Raw genomic sequence first — 23,108 nt, forward strand, 5'->3', positions numbered from 1 at the left:
ACTTTACCAGGTGCATCTGTAATATCTCACAGGCTACCTTCCATTAACACTGCATTAACGTTACATTGTGCTTTTATGTCATGTTTTGTTCTTTGTACTGTTGTCATCATTCTCTTTACTTTTACACATATTGTAGTCCACGCAATATACTTTGGCTAATTTTGCTAATAGTTATTTCTCTTTTAAAGAAATTTAAATTGTGTATAATATATTTTATTCTTATCTACAACTTGCCTCTCTTGTTTCTGTCTCTGTCTAGATCCTAATTTCCATCTGGTATGTTTCTTTCAAAGAGAATAGTTTTTTAGTAGTCTTTGCTGTGCAGATCTGCTTATGAAAAATACTCTTGCCTTTTATCTTCTGGAAAAAGTATATTTTTCACTTATACATATGTATAAAAGTAAATATATCAATATATATCAACTTAATTAACAAATCCATTGTTTCACATACTTATCTTTCTGTGTGGTGAAAACACTTCAAATCTATTCTTTTAGCAATTTTGAGATATGCCATGCATTGATATTTATTATAGTCACGTTTCCATGCAATAGATTGCCAAGCACTATTTCTCCTGTCTAAATGAAAGTTTGTATGCTTTGATCACCATCTTCCATTCCCTCCTCCACTCCCCTATAATCCCTGGAAAGCACTACTTTCTGTGAGTTTGACTGTTTTAGATTCCACATATAAATGGGATCATGTGGTATTTGTCTTTCTGCACTTGGGTTATTTCACATAGAAAAATGCCCTCCAGTTTCACCTATGTTGCCATAAATGATAGAATTTCTTTCTTTATGAAGAATATATATGTATATAATATTTTCTTTTTCCATTCATCTCATCCTGAGCATCTAGGTTTGTTCCATATTTCAGCTTTGGTGAATAATACTGCGCTGGACATGGGAGTGGAGATACAAAACTGGATCTCGCATGCAGAAGAATAAAATCGAACTTTTATTTCATACTAAATTAAGAGTTTAAAATGTCAATTAAAATGGACTGAAGATTTAAATTAGGTGACTTCGCAAGCCTAAAGTTAGTACTCTGAGCAACTATTTAGAGAACAACAATATGCAATATAGTAACTATTGTAAATTTCCTACTGTCTTATCACTGCTAGATTCATTTTATTTTCTGTTTTATTTCTTTTAAAATTAAAATAAAAAAGATTAAAATCAGGGCCAGAATCCATGAAACTAGGGAAATGAGACAAAAGAACATCCCTGTGACATTGATTAGGACAAATAATGTTTCATGTTTGTTTTTTTAAAAGTATGAGCACATTTTATATATACATAATGGTAACATTCATCATAAGGGGTCTGCACCTGTACGTGATACATCTTCTTCTTTTTTTCCCATTCCTCTTTTCTTTAACCCCTCTCCCCCATCTTATTTACAAAAGCTTTGTTCCCAGTTTTTCCTTCTATCCATTTTTCTTGTCCCTTCTTTTCTTTCCTCCTCCCTCTCCTTGTTCCCCTTCTCATCTGAACATTCTTTTCCCATTTCCCAATAGCTGTTATACATTTTAGTTCTTATTTATACTTTCAGTTCCTCACGCCAGAAAAACAATGCGGTATTTAAACTTGTGTGTCCAATTTATTTCACTTAAGAATATGGTCTCAAGGTGCACCCTTTTAGCTAGAAATGTCTCAAGCTTATCCTTCTGTTTAGCTGAGTAGTACCTTACTGTATAAAAACACCATGTCTTCTGTATCTGTTTATCAGTTGATGGGCATTTGGGCTGTTTCCAAGATGGAGCTATTACAAACTATGCTGTTATAAACATAGGTGTGCATATAATGCTCTGATATAACACTTTTGATTCTTTCATAAAGATACAAAGAAGGGAAATACCTGGGTTGAATGGCACCTCTAGTCCCAGTGTTTTGATTTTCATAGTTGTTGTGCCTGTATACACTTCTACCAACAGTGAAGGGTTCCTTTTCCCCCACAGCTCCATGAGCATTTGTTATTGGTTGATTTCTTGATAATAACCATTCTTTCTGGAGTGAGACGGAATCTCAGCATTGTTTAAATTTGAATCTCTCCAATGACCAGTGATGTTGAACATTTTTTCATATATTTGTTTGTCATTTTTGCTTCTTCATCTGAGAAGTGTGTACTCATCTCAGATGTTCATTTTTGGATTGGGTTTTTAAATTTGGAAGTATCTGAGTTTTTTCAATTTTTTGTATAGTCTATGTATTAGTCCTTTGTCTGATAAACATTGGCAATTTCAGGGCTGGAGATTTAGCTCAGCGGCATAAGCGCTGGCCTTGCAAGCACCGGTTATGAATTCAATCCCCAGTATCAATAAAAAAAAATGAATGTCATAAACACTGGCAATCCACCCCCCCCCCACATTGTAGGTTGTCTTTTCATTTGCTTGGTGGTTTCTTTTGTTGTGCAAAAGCTTTTTTTTTGGTCTTTTGAGATAGGATCTCATTATGCAGTTCAGGCTGGCCTTAAACTCATTTTATAGCCCAGGCTGGTCTGAAACTTGCAACAATCCTCCTGCCTCAGCCTCCCAAGTGCTAGGGTTACAGGCGTGTCACCATGCCTATCTCTGCAAAAGCTTTTTAATAAGGTGAGATCCCAATTGTTCATTCTTTGTGATATTTTCTCTGCCTTTGAGGTTTTATTCAGAAATTGTTTGCTTACACCAATGTCTTCCAGAGTTCTACTTCTTCTTGTCTTCCAGAAGAATGAGTGTTTTTGTTTAAATATTTAGATCTTATATCCATTTCAATTTTAGTTTATTGTATAGTGAGAGATATGGGTCTAGGTTTAATTCTTGGCATGTGGAAAGCCAGTTTTCCCAGCACTATGTATTAAAAAGGCTATTTTCCAGTGAAGGTTTTTGTCTCCTTTGTGAAAGGTAAGTTGGCTGAGTTTGTTTGGAGTTGTTTCTACATCTTCCAATCTGTTCCACTGATCTATGGGTCTGTTTTTTTTTTCCATTACCATGCTGTTTTTAATCACAATAGTTGCAGCATAATTTCAAGCTAGGGGTTGTGATTCCTCCTGTCTTGTTGCTCAGTATGGCTTTTGTATTCTAGGTCTCTGGCTCCGAATGAATGTTAGGATTATTTTCCCTAATTCTGTGAGGTATGTTAATAGTATTTTGATTAAGATTACATTAAACTGAATAACAATTTTGGAGATATGGTTATTTTTACTATGTTGGCTCTTCCTACCCAATAACAAGGGATATTTTTCCATTTTCTGATATCTTCTTCAGTCTCCTTTGAGTACTGTACTATTTAATGTAAAAGTCTTTTACTTCCTTCATTAGTTTAACCTCTAGGTATTTTAGTGTTTGGATGCAAAGTATTGCTTTCCTAATGTCTCTCTCAGTGAGTTTGTTATTTGTGTACAGGAATGCTATTGATTTTTGAGTGTTGACTTTGTGTCCAGATACACTACTGAATTTGTTTTTTAAATTTGGTGGAGTTTTGGGGGTCTTCTATGTAGGATAGCACGTCATCCATAAGTAATGACAACGTGACTTCTTCCTTTCCTATCCTTATTCCTTTTATTTCTTTCTCTTGTCTGATTGCTCTGGCTAATGATGCCAGAACTATTTTGAATAAAAGTGGTGATAGTGGGCATCCTTGTCTTGTTCTTGATTTTAGAGTAAAAGCTTTCAGTTTTTGGCCGTTTAGTAGGATGTTAGCTGTTGGTTTTTCATAGATGGTTTTTATCAGATTGGAGTAAAGACTGTTGATTTTGATTTTCTGCAGGGTTTTTATTATGCATGGCTGTTGGATGTTGTCAAATGCTTTTTCTGCATCCCTTGAGATGATCAGATGATTTTGTCTTTGGATCTGCTAATATAGTATATTACATTTATCAATTTTCATTTATCGAACCATCCTTGCATCCCTGGGATGAATCCTACTTGGTCATGGTATATAATCTTTTTGATAATTTGCTGCATTCCGTTTGCCAGTATTTTATTGAAGATTTTTGCATCTATGTTCATAATGGAGATTGGCTGTGCCTCTTTTTGTTAGTTGGGTCCTTCTCTGGTTTTGTTATCAGAGTGATATTTGCTTCCAGGAATGATTTTGAAAGTATTGCTTACCTTTTAATTTCATTAGAGTTTCAGCATAGGGTCATTGGGTCCCTAAATTCCTTGTGGAATTCAGTAGTGAATCTGTCAGGGACTGGGCTTTTCTTTGTTGGTAAGTTCTTAATTACATCTTAAATTTCATTGATTGATATTGGTTTATTTAGAATTTTTAAATCTACTTGATCCAACTTTGGTGATTCATATGTATCTAGGAATCTGTCCATTTCTTCTGTTTTTTATCTGATCAGAATACAAGTTCTCAAAATAGGTATCGATGATTTTCTGAAGTTCTTCAATATCCATTGAGATTTCACCATTTTCATTTCTAATTGCATGGATTCAAGTCTTTTCTTTTTTGATAAGGTTGGCTAAGGGTTGATCAATTTTATTTAATCTTTCAAAGAAGTAGATTTCATATTCACTGATTCTGTGTATTTTTCTTAGTCTCCATTGAATTAATTTTGGTTCTGATCTTTATAATTTCAACCCTTGTTTCAGCTTTGAGCTTGATTTGCTCTTCTCTTTCTAAAGTCTGAGGTTCAGTATTAGGTTGTTTATTTGCGCTCATTCTGTTTTTGTTTCTTACCTTTTTTTGAGATCCAGGGTCTCGCTATACAGTTCAGGCTGGCCTTGAGCTCACTATGCAGCCCAGGCTGGTCTTGAACTCAGAACGATCCTCCTGCCTCAGCCTCTCAAGTGCTGGGATTACAGGAGTGCAACACCACACCTGGATCTCATTCTGTTTTTTCTGATATGGGAATTCATCGCTATAAACTTCCCTAATAGGACTGCTTTCATTGCATCCTATAAATTTTGGTTTGTTGTACTGATATTATCATTTATTTGTAAAAACTATCTAATTTTTTTCTTTAATTTCATCTGAGACTCGGTGGTTTCCAGTGTCACCATGTGTCTGTAGGGTTTGCTACCTTTCCTATGCAGCAAGTCAGGGCTAGGTAGGAACTACTGCTTGCATCCCTTCTCCTTCTCTTCATCACACTGCTATGTGCCAGCATCTGCACACTAAATCTCAAAGAGGTTGTTTCTCTACTCTTCACCCCTCTGCCATCTTTTCCTTAAGCTGTAAAAAGTTTTTTTTTGAATTATGCTTTTACTATCATATTTAAGAAATCCCTCACTTAAAGTTACAAAGATCTTATTTGTTATGATTTGTGTCTAGATGTCTCTCCAAAGCCTCATGTAGTCATGAGGAGGGGTGGGCTTTTCAGAGGTGACTGAATCTAGAGTTTGTGATTGATTCATGGCTGAATACAGCATATAAGGGTGCAAATGCCTAACCTGTCCCGGTGTGGGTAACCTGCGTGGACTATGGAACAGAAAGCAGCTTTCTCCTTTCTCCCTGCATTGTTGCTTTACTTTCTTCTGCTTGCCCTGGATGTCTCCTCTTTGAACCTTTCTGCCATACCACCGTGCCTTGGAGCCAGTCAATCACGAACTAAAACTTCCATAAACTGTGAGCTAAATAAACTTTTCCCCCTTTATTTTTGGGTGTCAGGTGTTTTGTATCAGCAATTAGCATAGTAACAGATATTATCTTAGTTTCTTCTAAGGTTTGATTTTATAGTATATGATTCATTTTGAGTGCTTTTGTTTATGATATGAAATGGGGGCTAGATTGCCTTTTTGGGGGGCAGGTGGATATCATTTGTTTCAGCATCATTTATAAAATTGTTTATCTTTTCTAGTTGAATTGCATTTGTAATTTTTGCTAGATGAGTAGTTTATTGTTCTTTATCTGAAAAATCTTCAAAGGAAATTTATTTGGTGTAGCTCTCAGCACCTCACTTCTCAGTTCTGACAAAGCCTACTTTCTTTTCTTCTATTTGATCTTTCTTGTAGGCAACACACATTTTGGAGTCATTCCACCGTTTCTTTTTAGCTTCTCTTTTTTGCATCTTTTCATGGCTTGGATTTTCTTGTATAGAAGCATAAACCTTCTTTTACTTTTCCTCTGGATCTAGGGTTACATTGTCCTTTATGTACTGAAAGAATTATTTATTGTAAGGATCTTTATTTGCTACTATTAAGTAACACATATAATCTGCAACATTCTGATCCATAATGTGTTTGCAATGTACTTCTGCACTGAACTGTTGGCTTCTAGAATCATAACCAGGGAATCATTTGGTATTATGAGGGATAGACAAGCCTCCATCCACAGCACCCTTCTGGGTGCTTCTTGCTAGTTAGTAGTTCTGGCAAGGCCCACATGCAAATAGCAGGTGAAGGCACCAGGTGGAGGCACCATCAGTACTGTTTCCACTGTATTCGTCTGTAGTCAGTTCCACCTGGCCTTCATAGATCTCACCTGTGCCAAACCTACCGCGAACGCTGTAGGTCAGCAGCAGGCCAGTGTAATATGCTGCTGCATAATCTGTTAGCCAACTTTCACACTGTATTTTTGTATATTGAGCTATTGATCATATCCCCTTTGATATGGGCATAAGCAATCTGACAAGTGATATCTCTGTTAGTTACATGAACTGTTGTCCTGTATTTGAATGTGTTGTACTTATTTTTGTCCTAGATCACCAAGTGTTTTGAAGCATAGTAATCATTTAAAAAAATTATTTATTTATTTATTTTTATTTAAAGAGAAAACAAAACAAAACAGTGAAAGGGTACAAGTAATACAGAATCTCAAGAAAAAATATACAGTAAGAAATTACTAGTTAATAGGTTACATATTATCATCTTAGAAATAGTTGTTCAAATTACAAAATTAAAGCATATAAAGTGGACATTCAAACAATGAGATTGCAAACAGTTCTGTTCAATGATCCAACAAAAACTTAGTAATATGGTTTTCTACCCTACACACTTAAATATACATGCAGTTATATCCTTTAAATCACTTTCTTTTCCTCTCTTTTTTTACAATAACAATTGCACATTTTGGGGTTTATTACTCCCACAGTTCTTATTACATAGTAATCAGTTTTGCTCCTTCATCTTTTTCTAAACTTCATTTGGTAACTCTTTTAAAAATTCTTTTTGTTTTCAGCTTTTCTGAGACAGGGCCTCACTGTGTATTCCATCCTTGTCTTGGAATCACTAGGCAGTCCAAGCTGGTTTTGAACTCATGGAAATCCTCCTTCCTCAGCCTCCTGAGTGCTGGCATTGTAGGCATGTGACCGCCACGTCCAGCTTCACTTGGTATCTCTTATTTTATTTTATTTTTTGAGACAGGGTCTTGCTTTGTAGTTCCGGTGGGCCCTGAACTCTCTATGTAGCCCAGGATGGCCTCAAAATCATAGTTATCTTTCTGCCTCAGTCTGCAGAGTGCTAAGATTGCAAGTGTGTACCACCACACCAGCCTTTACTTGGTATCTCTTAAAGTAGGTCTTATTCTTAAAAACTTAGAGAAGTTAAAGTAGATACCTGTGGAATAGAGACTCATGTCTGAAGTTATGAACAAATGTCAAACTTTTTTTTTTTGAGACAGGATCTCACCATGTAGTTCATGTTGGCCTTGGACTCACTGTGTAGCTCAGGCTGGTGTCAAACTCACAATGATCCTCCTGCCTCAGCTTTGCCAATGCTGGGATATAGTGTGTGCCACAATGCTTGGCTCACATTTACAATTTAAAAAGGTAAGGAACAATTTCTGGAGTTTTTATTCTTTTTTTGGTTTTTGAATTCTTCTGTTTCATAGATCAATTTCATATTTTTTCACAAATACTATATTTTTTTCTACTAAGCTTGCTTTATAATTAGGCTTAAAATCAGGCAAAGTGAGTCTTCTAACTCCATTCCTTTGTGTTGAAACTGTTTAAGCTATTTCAGGTACTTTGCCTTGCTATTTGTATTGTGTTTTTTATTTTAATTTTATTTTTTTTTATCTTTTTGAGGCAGAGTTTCACTATGCAGTTCAGGGTGCCTTGAACTCACTTTGTAGCCTCGGCTGGCCTCAAACTCACAGCAGTTCTCCTGCCTCAACCATCCGAGTGCCGGGATTACAGGCATGTGCCACAGTGACCAGCCACCATATTCATTTTAGAATCAGCTTACCTATTTCTGAAAAAAGTTTTATAGTATTATTATTATTTTGTTTATTGGTATGGTTTAGATATACATAATGATCATATTAATTGTAGGAAGTTTTTACCTGTATATAATACAATTTGATTCTTTTTTTCCAATCCTCTCTGCTCCTTTAACCCTGCTTTCCATCCCTGTTTATGCATCTTTGTTTCCATTTTATCTTTTTTTAAAATTGTTTTTTCATTTTCCTTTCCTTCTTTCTCTTTCTCCTTCCCTAGTTCTTCTTCCTTTTGAACAACTTCTTCCCATTTTACAATATCTATTGTGCATTGGGGACCTTATTTACTCTTTCAGTTTCTCACACCAGGGAGACACTGAGATATTTACATATGTGAATCCGATTTATTTCACTTAAGAGTATGATCTCAGGTTGTGTCTATTTACCTAGAAACGTTTCAAGTTTATCCTTCTTTATGGCTGAGTAGTAATCTGCATAAAAACATCTTTTTTATTCATTCATTGGTTGAAGGGTATTTGGGCTGTTTCCAAGACTTAGCTATTACAAACTGTGCTGCTATTAAAATGGGTATGAATATATTGCTGTGGTATGATACTTTAATTCTTCCAAGAAGATACCTAGAAGAGGTATAACTGGGTTAAATAGTACCTCTAACCCTAGTTTTTTTTGGGAACCTCCACACTGATTTCCTCAGTGGTTGCACCAGTCTACTTTCCCACCAACAGTGGGGAAGGGTTGATTTCTTGATGATGGCCATTGTTTGTGGAGTGAGATGGGATCTCAGTATTGTTTTAATTTGCATCATTTGAATGACCAATTATGTTGAATGTTTTTTCATATATTTATTTGTCGTTTGTATTTCTTCTTCTGAGAAGTGTGCATACACCTCACATGCTCATTTTTTATTGGGTCTTTAAATTTGGGGGGATTCTGACTTTTTCCATTTTCATATATGTTCGAGATGTAAGTCCTTTGGGGGACAACTGGCTAAAGATTTTTCCACTTTGTAGGTTGACTTTTCACTCTTTTGATGATTTCTTTGCTGAACAGAAGCTTTATAATAGAACGAGATTCCACTTGTTGGTTATTTGTATTATTTACCATGCAATCAGAGTTTTATTCATGAAATCTTTGCTTATACCTATGTCTTTAAGAGTTTTGCCTATTCTATCTTCCAACAGATTTAGTGTTTCTGTTTTAATATGTAGATCTCTGATTCATTTCAATTTTAGTTGAACACATGGTGATAGATGTGGACCTGGTTTTAGTGTTTGGTATGTGGAAAGTCAGTTTTTCCATCATCATTTATTAAAGAGATTTTCTTCCAGTGAACATATTGGCTTGCTGTCAAACATGGGGTGGCTGAAATTATTTTGGAGTTGTTTCTGCATCTTCTAATCTGTTCCATTGATCCTCAACTCTTTTTTTCACTATTACTAATCAATTTTTAATCACAGTAGCTTTGTAGTATAATTTCAAGTCAGGGATTGTGATGCCCCTGCCTTGCCTTTGTTGCTGAGAATTGTTTTTGCTATTTTAAGAGTCATCTGGCAGCAAGTGAATTTTAAGAATCTTTTCTCTAGTTCTGTGAGATGAGCTATTAGTATTTTGATTGGGATTGCATTAAATCTCTGTACTTTTGGGAGTACATCCATGTCCACTATGTTGGTTCTTCATACCCATGAACAAGGAATATCTTTCCTTTTTCTGATATCCTCCTTGTTCTCCTTTTTCAGAGTACTGCAGTTTTCAATGTATAGATATTTTATTTTCTTCATTATCTTGATCCCTTGGCATTTCTTGTTTTTGGATGCTATTGTGAAAGATGTGGTTTCCTTAATGTGTCTCTCAGTGAGCTTGTTATTTGTGTACAGGGATTCCATTGATTTCTGAGTACTGACTTTGTGCCCAGCTATACTACTGAATTTGTTTATTAAATCTATAAGTGCTTTGGTGGAGTTTTCAGGGTCATCTATACAGAGTATCATGACATCAGCAAGTAGTGATAATTTAACTTTTGTCTTTCCTATTCTTATTCCTTTTATTTGTTTTTCTTATCTAATTGCTGTGCTAATATTCCCAGAAATATTTTGAATAAAAGTTGTTTTAATGGAACTTCTGTCTTGTTTCTGACTTTAGAGTGAAAGCTGTGAGGTTTTGACCATTTGGTTAGCTGTGATGTTAGCTGTTTGTCACAGAAAAGTTTTATTAGATTGAGGTAAAGACCATCAACTCCAATTTTTTGCAGGTTTTTTTTTTTTTTACCATGAATGACTGTCAAATGCTTTTACCTTGTCTGTTGAGATAATCATGTGGTTTTTGTGTTTAGTTTTGTTAATATTTTGTATTACATTTATTGATATGCATATGTTGACCCATACCTTGATTTGTGGCATGTATCATATTTGGTCATGGTGTGTAATCTTGATAATTTGCTGCATTCTGTTGCATCTATCTTACTGAGAACTTTTTTGTCTATGTTTATTAGGATCTTGACCTTTAGTTTTCTTTTTTGCTTTGGTCTTTCTCTGGTTTTGGTTTCAAGGTAATACTTGCTTCCAAGAATGATTTTGGAAGTCCTGCTTACCTTTCAATTTCATTAAAGAGTTTTGGCATAGTGGCATTAGGTCTCTCTAAATTCCTTGTAGAATTCAACAGCAAATCCATCAGCACTTGGACTTTTCTTTGTTGGTAAATTCTTTTTTTTTTTTTTGTCTTTTTCCTTTTTATTGGTACCGGGGATTGAACTCATGACTGCCTGCTTGCAAGGCAGGCACTTATGCCGCTGAGCTAAATCCCCAGCCCCTTGTTGGTAAATTCTTAATTACATTTTCAATTTCATTGATTGATACAGGTTATTTAAAAATTTTGTAACTTCTTTATTTAGTTTTGGCACTTCATATATGGGTAGGAACCCGTCCATTTCATCTGTGTTTTCCACCCTATTAAAGATTCTTCAGGTAGTATTGATGATCTTCTGGATTTCCACAGGCTCCATTGTGATTTTGCCCCTTTTGTTCCTAACTGCATGAATTTGAGCCTCTTTTTCCCCCTAAGGTTGGCTAAGGGATTGCCAATTTTATTTTATTTTATTTTATTTATTTTTTTTTTGCCAATTTTATTTAATTCTTCAAAGAACCAACTCTTCAATTTACTGGTTCTTTGTATTGTTTTATTAGTCTCCATTAAATTAATTTTTGCTTTTATCTGTATAATACTCTCTTATATGAGGTTTTACTTGATTTGTTTTCTTTTACCAGAAGTTTGAGATTCAACATTAAGTTGTTTGAGCTTGCTCTGTTTTCCTGATGTGTGGATTCATCACTATAAATTTGTCTCATAGTACTGCTTTCTTTGCATCCTATAGGTTGTAGTATGTTGTACCTGCATTATTTAATTGTAGAAACTGTCTAATTTCTTCTTTAATTTCATCTATGACCTATTGTTTGTTCAAAAGAGTGTTATTTAATTTCCATGTGTATATGAAGTTCTTGAGATTTCTTTTGCCATTGATTTCCAATTTCATTGCACTATATTTGGTAATATGCATGGGATAATTTCAGTTTCTTTGCATTTACTTTAGCATGTTTTGTAAGCTAGTATATGGTCTATTTTGGTGAACATCCTGTGTGCAGCTGAGAAGAATGTGTATTCTGATGCTGTGGGGTGGAACACTACAGACTTCTACTAACTTCATTTGTTCGCAGGTTTGATCTGGTTCTGATATTTTGTTGCTGATTTTTTGTCTGGTTGATCAATATGATTGTTACGTTGGGTACTGAGTTCCCCCATTACAATTGCGTTAGTGCTTGTTTGATTTTTTTTAATGTCTGTTAATATTTATTTTAATGTAGTTGGATGTATCAGCATTTGGTGCATATATATTTATGATTTTTATCTCTTCTTGCAGTTTTCCCTTAACAAGTATATGGTGACTTTTTTTTTTTGTCTTTTTCATTTTTATTGGTACCGGAGATCGAACTCACGACTGTCTGCTTGCAAGGCAGGTGCTTATGCCACTGAGCTAAATCCTCAGCCCCGGTGACTTTTTTTTGATCAGTCTTGGCTTGAGGTTCATTATATGCAAACAGAATATCTACTGCTGCTTTTCTCTGGGTTTTCATTACATAGAGTGTTGTTTTCCATTCTTTGACTTTGTCTGTGATTTTATTTATGAGTTAAATGAGTTTCTTCTAGACAACATATTGCAGGATCTTGTTTCTTGATCCATTCTACAAGTCTGTTTCTTTTGATTGGTGAATTGAGACTATTTACATCAATGCCAATAACTGATACGTATTGGCTTGTGCTTACCATATTATTTTATGTCATTGGTTCCCTGCCCTCCCCTTCTGCTTAATTACTTGTTCTGCCTCGTGGTTTCTTCCTAATAGTGTCCTTGGAATTGTGGTCATTTTATCTCTTTCCAGAATACACTTTCCAATAAATTCATGGTTTGGTGGCCATGAGTTTATTCAATTTTTCTTTTTTAGTAAGTAACTTATTTCTCCATTATTTTTGAAAGATAGTTTTCCAGTGTACATCAAACTGGGTTAGAAGTTGTTTTCTTTCAGGATTTGAAACACTTCATTCAAGCTCTTCTTTACTTGAGGATTTGTATTGAGAAGTCTTCTGTGATTCTGATTGACCACCCTTTGTGGGTGATTTGTTTCTCTTCTCTAACAGCTTTTAATATTCTATTCTTATGCTGAATTTCTGGACTCTTGATTATTATATGCCTTGGCATAGATTTATTTTGGTCATGGCCATTTGGAGTTTTATATGCTTCAGTTATTTATGTGTCAATTTCTTTATCAGTGTTTGGGAAATTTTCTGCCGTTATTTATGTTAAGAGGTTTTTTTATGGCATTTGCACTGTCTCCAGCTTTTCTTTGACTCCAGTCAATCTTATGTTTTTGCTCTTTGCTACATCTTGCAGTTGTTGGGTCAATTTTTCATGGTGTCTTTTTATTTTAAGATATCTTTTTTTATTGTTCAGACAATTGAATGCAGATGTGTTGTGCTCTGCATGAATGATTTAGGGATGACAACGCACAGTTATGTACCATTGTTGTCCCCTGATTGACATGTTTTGAAATTTTGTTGTAGTTCCTTCTTTTTTTCTTTTTATCCTTGAAATAAAATGGATTTAAAAAGATATATCTTTCTTTTTGTGGTTGCTAGGCACAATTCTGCCTTCTAGATATGATATTCTATCTTCACCTTTGTTGAATCTGTTGTGCATACTTTAAATGGCATTTTTAATTCCCTGGATTTCTGCTTGAATCTTTTCCATGAATTCCATTTCTTCCTATGTTGAGCATTTATGATTTCTCATCATTTATCTAAGCTCTTCTATTTTATTTTATTTTTTATTATTATTTAAAGAAAGACAAAACAAAATAAAAAATGGGCAGAAATAGTACATACTTTCAAACAATAAAAATAAACAGTAATAAATCACTAGTTAATGCATACATATTGTCCCCCCACAAATAGTTATTCAAGATACACAAGTAGAATATATAAATGGGAATTCAACCAGGGAGTCTGCAAACAGTTCTGTTCAACTATCCAACAAAAACTAAGTAATATGGCTATCAATCCTATACACTTAGACATATACGCATTTATCCATATCTTCATTTATGTTGAGACCTAACAAAACTTATTAGATTAAAATCTTTTATTAAAATAAAGATTAATAATATTGCTGGATTTCACATAGTAACACTCTGGAATCAGCACTGGGTACTGCAGTGCCCCTTTCTTTCCTTCAAAGTATTTGTTCACTTCATCATGTGTCATAAGATCAGTTTTCCTAACTGTTTATAGGTTTTATGCAAGCATGAGTCTTAACATGTATCTCTATCCTTTCTATATTAGAGGGATAAACAGCGCAAAGCAGGACAGAACTAGACATATTTCTATAGACATATAAAGCTAAAAAGACATATAAAACTGCTGTATAAGGAGTTCTACCATGGTCACTGTGCTGTTTCTTGTTATCATCAACACAACTGGCTATATCATCAGATAAAGTATAATTGAATATATCAGTACATAACAGAATTAATAGAAATGCAACTTTGTAGATAGTGTAGAGCTACAAAAACAAGTAGTAATCAAACCAGAATGGATATCATAGTGAATCATTGTCATTTTCAGTATAGTTGTCTATACTCCTCAACTTGATACCAGCAACCTAACAGTTCTGAATAAAATCTGTCAATAATAAGCAGCAATCAAACAAGTCAGATTTAACTAAAATCAGTCATGATTCAACAGTATAAGTCATACAGGGATCCTGATTGAGTTAATAGGAAATTAAAGATGACCACTGTGCTATGTCCTGATATCTTTGGGACAGCTATCTGTGCCCTCAGATCCAGGGCTTGTATACAAACTAGGATGGAACAAGTTCCAACCAAGCAGAGTGGTGTGATTAATATGGTTTTAATAAATGATACACTATTAGCTATATCTTCTGCTGTTTCTTTGAAGACTATTCCTCCCTTTTACTCCCCTAGAATGAACTGTGTACTTTTGGGTCTCCTCAACACTCGCGGTTTTATATTGGTGGGGCAACCTGCTATTTACCTAAGTGTTTCTGAACTTTCTCACTCCTGGGCTAGATTTCTAGTTATATTTCTTCATTTTTTAAAAATTTTATTTAAAAGGAAAAAGAGAAAAACACAAAACAAAACAAAGCAGCGTAAGGGTACAAGTAATACAGAACTACAAAAAACAAAACAAAACAAAACAAAACAAAACAAAACAAAACAAAACAAAACAGTAAGAAATCACCAGTCAACAGATTACACATTATCATCCCAGAGACAGTTGCTCAAATCACAGTATCAAAGAATACAAAGTGGACATTCAAACAGTGAGACTGCAAACAGTTGTGTTCAATGATCCAACCAAAAACATTAATATGGTCAGCTGTTTAACATCCCTAAACACACTTGCTGTTGTATCCTTTAGAGCTCTTTTTTTCCCTCTCTTTTTTACAACAAAATTTACACATTTTGGGTTTTATTACTCCTTAGTTCCTATTACTTTTTTTGGCGGAGAGAGAATAAAGTCAACTATGGAAAAACAAAGCTGTCAGTCAAAACCAAGGATAGACATAGCACATGATGTAAAACAGAGTAAAAGGTTATCAACAATGGTTATCAACGATGTCTCTTGTTTCCTTAAAAAGAATTGTCTATCTCATTATATATTATAAAGTTGAACAAAACAGTAGAGAACAAGACCAATAAAACTTAAGCATTGTAAACATTACAGAACTTCCAAAGGAGACAATAGTCAAACCAGCATCTCAGTGAATCTTATTGCCTTCAAAGTAGTTGCCCATACCCTCAAACTCGATACTATCATACAGAATGGAACAGACTCTAATCAGTCAAAACAAGATTGTGGGAGTATTACAGAACTTCAGAACACGTTGATAGGAAATCAAAAAAAGTTACTATTATATATCCTGCTAATTTAAAAAATTTTTCCCCTTAATTAAAACAAACATAAGAAATAACTAAATAATTTTTTTAAAGAATAAGGGAGAGATTGAGATAAAACAGGACATAACAACATAACAATACAGGTCAGAGCATGACTGTTTCAGCAACCTAGTGCTTCACCACCAAATATCACTACCCAATAGTAGTCACCATAGTGTCTATCTTTTTCCTTGAAATATTTGAATAAAACCCCATATACTATAGCTTCAAATATTTCCATATCAAGAAGCCCAGAATAAAGCCTTTCCAATTAATAAGTGAAAACTTTATAAGGCTTCAAGGCCACATAATGGGGAATCATGACTACCACGTATTTTTATGTATTTGAATCATTACTTACATTAGGGAAACTATTCGGTATTCACACATGCGAGATTGATTTATTTCACTTATGAGTATGGCCTCAAGCTGCGCACATTTATTGATAAATATCTCAATGTGATCCCTCTTTATAGCTGAATAATACTCCATTGTATAGAAATACCACAACTTTTTTATCCATTCCTCAGTTGATGGACACTTGGGTTGTTTCCAAGATCTAGCAATTACAAATTGTGCTGCTATAAACATAGGTGCACATATATCACTGTGGTATGATGCTTTCAGTTCTTCTGGGAATATGCCTAGAAGTGGAATAGCTGGAATAAATGGGACTTCCAATCCCAGATTTTTGAGAAATCTCCAGACTGACCTCCACAAAGGCTGCAGCAGTCTACACTCCCAACAACAGTGCAGGAGAGTTCCCTTTTCCCCACAGCCTTTCCAGCATTTGTTGTTGTTGGTTTTCTTGATCCTGGCCATTCTTTCAGGAGTGAGATGGTATCTCAGTGTGGTTTTAATTTGCATTTCTCTAATGACCAATGATGATGAACATTTTTTCATGTATTTATTTGCCATTTGCATTTCTTCATCTGAGAAGTGCGTATTCATCTCAGATGCCCATTTTTGGATTGGATCTTTGAATTTTGGGGGTCTGAGTTTTTTTTAATTCTTTATATGTTTTAGACAAGAGTCCCTTGTCTGAGAGAGAGTTCACGAAAATCTTTTCCCAGTTTGTGGGTTTTCTTTTCACTATGCTGGAGATTTCTTTTGACATGCAGAAACTTTTTAATAAGAAGTGATCCCAGTTATTGATTCTGGGAAGTATTTCCTGTGCGGTTTGAGTCCTGTTCATGAATTTTCTACCTACTCCTATGTCTTCAAGGTTTCTACCCAATTTGTCTTCCAATAGATTTAGTGTTTCTGTTTTAATATTCAGATCTTTGACCCATTTAGATTTTAATTTAGTACATGGTGATAGACATGGGTCTAGCTTTAGTTTTCGGCAAATGGAGAGCCAGTTTTTCCAGCACCATTTATTAAAGAGACTGTCATTCTTCCAGTGAACCTGGTTGGCTCCTTTATCAAAGATAAGGTGGTTGAGTGTGTTTGTAGTTGTGGTTGTATCTTCTAATCTATTCCATTGATCTTCAGCTCTGTTTTGATTCCAATACCATGTTGATTTTACTACTGTTGCTTTGTAGTATAACTTCAAGTCAGGGATTGTGATGCCTCCTGCTTTGTCTTTGCTGCTTAGAATTGCCTTTGCTATTCTAGGTCTCTTCTGGTTCCAGATGAAATTTAGGAGTGATTTCTCTAGATCTATAAGGTATGTTGACAGTATTTTTTATTGGGATTGCATTGAATCTGTATAACAGTTTTGGGAGAATGGCCATTTTTACAATGTTTGTTCTTCCTATCCATGAGCACGGGATGTTTTTTCATTTTCCGAGATCATCTTCAATTTCTTTTTTCAGTGTATTTTAATTTTCACTGTATAAGTCTTTCACTTCTTTCGTAAGAGTAATTCCTAAATATATCATTTTTTTGCTTGCTAATGTGAAGAGTGCAGTTTCTCTTATTTCCCTCTCTGTGATTTTGTTGTTCATGTATAGGAATGCTATTGATTTCTGAGTATTGATTTTGTATCCAGCCACATTACTGAATTCATTTATTGTATCTAAGAGTCTTTCAATGGAGTTTAGGGGGTCTTCTATATAGAGTATCATGTCATCTGCAAACAATGATAATTTAACTTCTTCTTTTCCTATCTTTACCCCTTTTATCTCTCTCTCTTTCCTAATTGCTCTGGCTAGTACTTCCAGTATTATATTAAACAGGAGTGGTGATAAAGGACATCCTTGTCTTGTGCCTGATTTTAAAGTAAAGGCTTTCAATTTTTGGCCATTTAGTATGATGCTGGCTGTTGGTTTGTCATAAATGGCCTTTTTATATTGAGGTAAAGACCATCTATTCCAATTTTCTGTAAAGTTCTTATCATGAATAAATGTTGGACCTTATTGAAGGCTTTTTCTGCATCTATAGAGATGATCATGTGATTCTTATTTTTGGCTTTATTGATATGGTGGATTACATTTATTGATTTGCGTATGTTGAACCATCCTTGCATTCCTGGGATGAATCCCACCTGGTCATGGTGTATAATCTTCTTTATGATTTGCTGGATCCTATTTGCCAATATTTTATTGAGGATTTTTGCATCTGTGTTCATTAGGGAGATCGGTCTATAGTTCTCTTTTATAGTTGGGTCTTTCTCAGGTTTTGGTACTAGAGTAATATTTGCTTCCAGGAATGACTTAGGAAGGATTGCTTCCCTTTCAGTTTCATTGAATAGTTTGAGGAGTGTCGGCATTAGGTCTTCTTTATATTTCTTGTAGAATTCTGCAGTGAATCCATCTGGGCCTGGGCTCTTCTTGGTGGGCAAGGACCCAATTACATTCTCAATTTCATTAGCAGAGATTGGGTTATTCAACAGTTTTACATCCTCTTGATCTAGCTTTGGTACTTCATATGTTTCTAAGAATCTGTCTATTTCTTCTGTGTTATCAAACTTTTGAGAGTAGAGGTTTTCGAAATAGGTGTTGATGATCCTCTGTATTTCTATTGGGTCTGTAGTGATTTCACCTTTTTCATTTCTTATTGCATGAATTTGAGCTTTTTCTTCCCTTTTTAAAATAAGGTTGGCTAGGGGGCTTATCGATTTTATTTATTCTTTCAAAGAACCAACTCTTTGATTCGTTGATTCTTTGGATTGTTTCCTTAGTCTCTATTGCATTGATTTCTGCTCTGATTTTTATAATTTCCTCTCTTCTTTTGTCTTTGGGCTTGACTTGCTCTTCTTTTTCTAGCTGTTTGAGGTGTAGCATCAAGTTATTTATTTGTATTCATTCTGTTTTCGTGATGTGGGAACTCTGTGCAATAAATTTTCCTCTCAGGACGGCTTTCATTGCATCCCACAAATTCTGGTAAGTTGTATCTGCATTTTCATTTTATTTTAGGTATTGTTTAATTTCTTCTTTAATTTCTTCTGTGACCCACTGATTACTCAAGAGTGTGTTATTCAGTTTTCATGTGTTTGCGGGATTTTTGCAGTATCTTTTATGATTAATTTCTAATTTCAGAGCGCTATGATCCGATAACATGCAAGGATGATTTCAACTCTTTTGCATCTGTTTAAATATGTTTTGTGAGATAATATATGGTCTATTTTAGAGAATGATCCATGGACTGCTGAGAAGAATGTGTATTCTGATGTTGTTGGGTGGAACATTCTGTATATGTCTATCAAACCCATTTGTTCACAGGTGTGATTCAGTTCTGTTATTTCTTTGCTCATTTTCTGTCTGGTTGATCTGTCCCTTGGTGTCAATGGCATATTAAGGTCTCCTGTTACAATTGTGTTACCGATAATTTGAGTTTTAATTTCTTTCTTTTTTTTTATTTAAGAGGAAAAAGAGAAAAACACAAAACAAACCAAAGCGGCGTAAGGGTACACGCAATACAGAACTACAAAACAAAACAAAACAAAACAAAACAAAAAACCATAACAGTAAGAAATTACCTGCTAGTAGATTACACACTATTTTCTTGAAAATAGTTCCTCAAATCACAGTATCAAAGAACACAAGGTGGACATTCAAACAGGGAGACTGCAAACAGCTGTGTTCAATGTTCCAAAAACATTGATAAAGTCAGCTATTTAACACCCCCAAACACACTTGCTGTTATATCCGTTAGAGCTCCTTTTCTTTTTTTTTTTTCCCTCTCTTTTTTACAACAAAATTTACACATCTTGGATTTTATTACTCCTTAGTGCTTATTACTTTCTTTGGGGGGGGAAAGAATACAGTCAAATATGGCAAAACAAAGCTGTCAGTCAATACCAAGGATAGACGTAGCACATGGTGTAGAACAGAGTACAAGTTTATCAACAATGGTTATCAACGTTGTCCCTTGTTTCCTTAAAAAGAATTGTCTATCTTATTAGATATTATAAAGTTGGACAAAACAGTAGAGAACAAGACCAATAAAACTTAGGCATTGTAAACATTACAGGACTTCCAAAGAAGACAATAGTCAAACCAGAATGGGTATCTTAGTGAATCTTATTGTCTTCAAAGTAGTTGCCTATGTCTTCAAACTTGATACTATCATATAGAATGGAACAGAGTCTAATCAGTCAAAACAAGATCGTGGGAGTACTACAGGACTTCAAAACAAGTTAATAGGAAATCGAAAAGAGTTACTATTTATATATCCTAATTTTTTTGAATTTTTTCTTTAATTAAGACAAACATAAGAAATGACTAAATAATTTTTTTTGAAACAATAAGGGGGAGATTGAGATAAAACAGGACATAACAATATAACAATAGAGGTCACAGCATGACTGTTTCAATAACCTAGTACTTCACCACCTTATAACCTGACTTAATAGTAGTTACCATAGTGTCTTTTTCCTTGAAATATTTGGGTAAAACTTCATATACTCTAGCTTCAAATATTTTCATATCAAGAAGCCCAGAATAAAGCCTTTCTAATTAATGAGTGAAAACTTTATAAGGCTTCAAGGCCACCTAATGGGGAATCATGATTACCACATATTTTTATATATTTGAATCATTACTTACATTAGGGAAACTATTCGGTATTCACACATGCGAGATTGATTTATTTCACTTATGAGTATGGTCTCAAGCTGTGCCCATTTATTGATAAATATCTCAATGTGATCCTTCTTTATAGCTGAATAATACTCCATTGTATAGAAATACCACAACTTTTTTATCCATTCCTCAGTTGATGGGCACTTGGGTTGTTTCCAAGATCTGGCAATTACAAATTGTGCTGCTATAAACATAGGTGCACATATATCACTGTGGTATGATGCTTTCAGTTCTTCTGGGAATATGCCTAGAAGTGGAATAGCTGGAATAAATGGGATTTCCAGTCCCAACTTTTTGAGAAATCTCCAGACAGATCTCCACAAAGGCTGTACCAGTCTACACTCCCACCAGCAGTGCAGGAGAGTTCCTTTTTCCCCACAGCCTCTCCAGCATTTGTTGTCGGTTTTCTTGATCCTGGCCATTCTTTCAGGAGTGAGATGGTATCTCAGTGTGGTTTTAATTTGCATTTCTCTAATGACCAATGATGATGAGCATTTTTTCATGTATTTATTTGCCATTTGCATTTCTTCATCTGAGAATTGCATATTCATCTCAGATGCCCATTTTTGGATTGGATCTTTGAATTTCGGAGGTCTGAGTTTCTTTAATTCTTTGTATGTTTTAGACAAGAGGCCCTTGTCTGAGAGAGAGTTCACTAAAATCTTTTCCCAGTTTGTGGGTTTTCTTTTCACTATGCTGGAGATTTCTTTTGACATGCAGAAACTTTTTAATAAGAAGTGATCCCAGTTATTGATTCTGGGAAGTATTTCCCGTGCGGTTTGAGTCCTGTTCATGAATTCTTTACCTACTCCTATGTCTCCAAGGTTTCTACCTATTTTGTCTTCCAATAGATTTAGTGTTTCTGTTTTAATATTCAGATCTTTGACCCATTTAGATTTTAATTTAGTACATGGTGATAGACATGGGTCTAGCTTTAGTTTTCGGCAAATGGAGAGCCAGTTTTTCCAGCACCATTTATTAAAGAGACTGTCGTTCTTCCAGTGAACCTGCTTGGCTCCTTTATCAAAAATAAGGTGGTTGAGTGTGTTCGTATTTGTGGTTGTATCTTCTAATCTATTCCACTGATCTTCAGCTCTGTTTTGATTCCAATACCATGTTGATTTTACTACTGTTGCTTTGTAGTATAACTTCAAGTCAGGGATTGTGATGCCTCCTGCTTTGTCTTTGCTGCTTAGAATTGCCTTTGCGATTCTAGGTGTCTTCTGGTTCCAGATGAAATTTAGGAGTGATTTCTCTAGATCTATAAGGTATGTTGATGGTATTTCTATTGGGATTGCATTGAATCTGTATAACAGTTTTGGGAGAATGGCCATTTTCACAATGTTTGTTCTTCCTATCCATGAGCAAGGGATGTCTTTCCATTTTCTGAGATCATCTTCAATTTCCTTTTTCAGTGTATTATAATTTTCACTGTATAAGTTTTTCACTTCTTTCGTAAGAGTAATTCCTAAATATTTCATTTTTTTGCTTGCTAATGTGAATAGTCCAGTTTCTCTTATTTCCCTATCTGTAATTTTGTTGTTCGTGTATAGGAATGCTATTGATTTCTGAGTATTGATTTTGTATCCAGCCACATTACTGAATTTATTTATTGTATCTAAGAGTATTTCAATGGAGTTTAGGGGGTCTTCTATGTAGAGTATCATGTCATCTGCAAACAATGATAATTTAACTTCTTCTTTTCCTATCTTTACCCCTTTTATTTCTCTTTCTTGCCTAATTGCTCTGGCTAGTACTTCCAGTACTATATTAAATAGGAGTGGTGATAAAGGACATCCTTGTCTTGTACCCGATTTTAAAGTAAAGGCTTTCAATTTTTGGCCATTTAGTATGATGCTGGCTGTTGGTTTGTCATAAATGGCCTTTATTATATTGAGGTAAAGACCATTTATTCCAATTTTCTGTAAAGTTCTTATCATGAATAAGTGTTGGACCTTATCGAAGGCTTTTTCTGCATCTATAGAGATGATCATGTGATTCTTATTTTTGGCTTTATTGATATGGTGGATTACATTTATTGATTTGCGTATGTTGAACCATCCTTGCATTCCTGGGATGAATCCCACCTGGTCATGGTGTATAATCTTCTTTATGATTTGCTGGATCCTATTTGCCAATATTTTATTGAGGATTTTTGCATCTGTGTTCATTAGGGAGATCGGTCTATAGTTCTCTTTTATAGTTGGGTCTTTCTCAGGTTTTGGTACTAGAGTAATATTTGCTTCCAGGAATGACTTAGGAAGGATTGCTTCCCTTTCAATTTCATTGAATAGTTTGAGGAGTGTCGGCATTAGGTCTTCTTTATATTTCTTGTAGAATTCTGCAGTGAATCCATCTGGGTCTGGGCTCTTCTTGGTGGGCAAGGACCCAATTACATTCTCAATTTCATTAGCAGAGATTGGGTTATTCAACAGTTTTACATCCTCTTGATCTAGCTTTGGTACTTCATA

The 23,108-nt window shown here is 34.7% G+C and overlaps 1 pseudogene; it reads right to left on the bottom strand.

Moving 5' to 3' along the window:
- Positions 1-5,859: 5,859 nt before the first annotated feature.
- The window catches only part of LOC100728836 (large ribosomal subunit protein uL18-like), a 50,418-nt pseudogene continuing 33,169 nt past the window's right edge, over positions 5,860-23,108 (bottom strand).

This window comes from Cavia porcellus, unplaced genomic scaffold, assembly GCF_034190915.1.
Source record: "Cavia porcellus strain 051 isolate PalLab524CR breed Dunkin Hartley unplaced genomic scaffold, mCavPor4.1 scaffold_5, whole genome shotgun sequence".
Taxonomy (NCBI): Eukaryota; Metazoa; Chordata; class Mammalia; order Rodentia; family Caviidae; genus Cavia; species Cavia porcellus.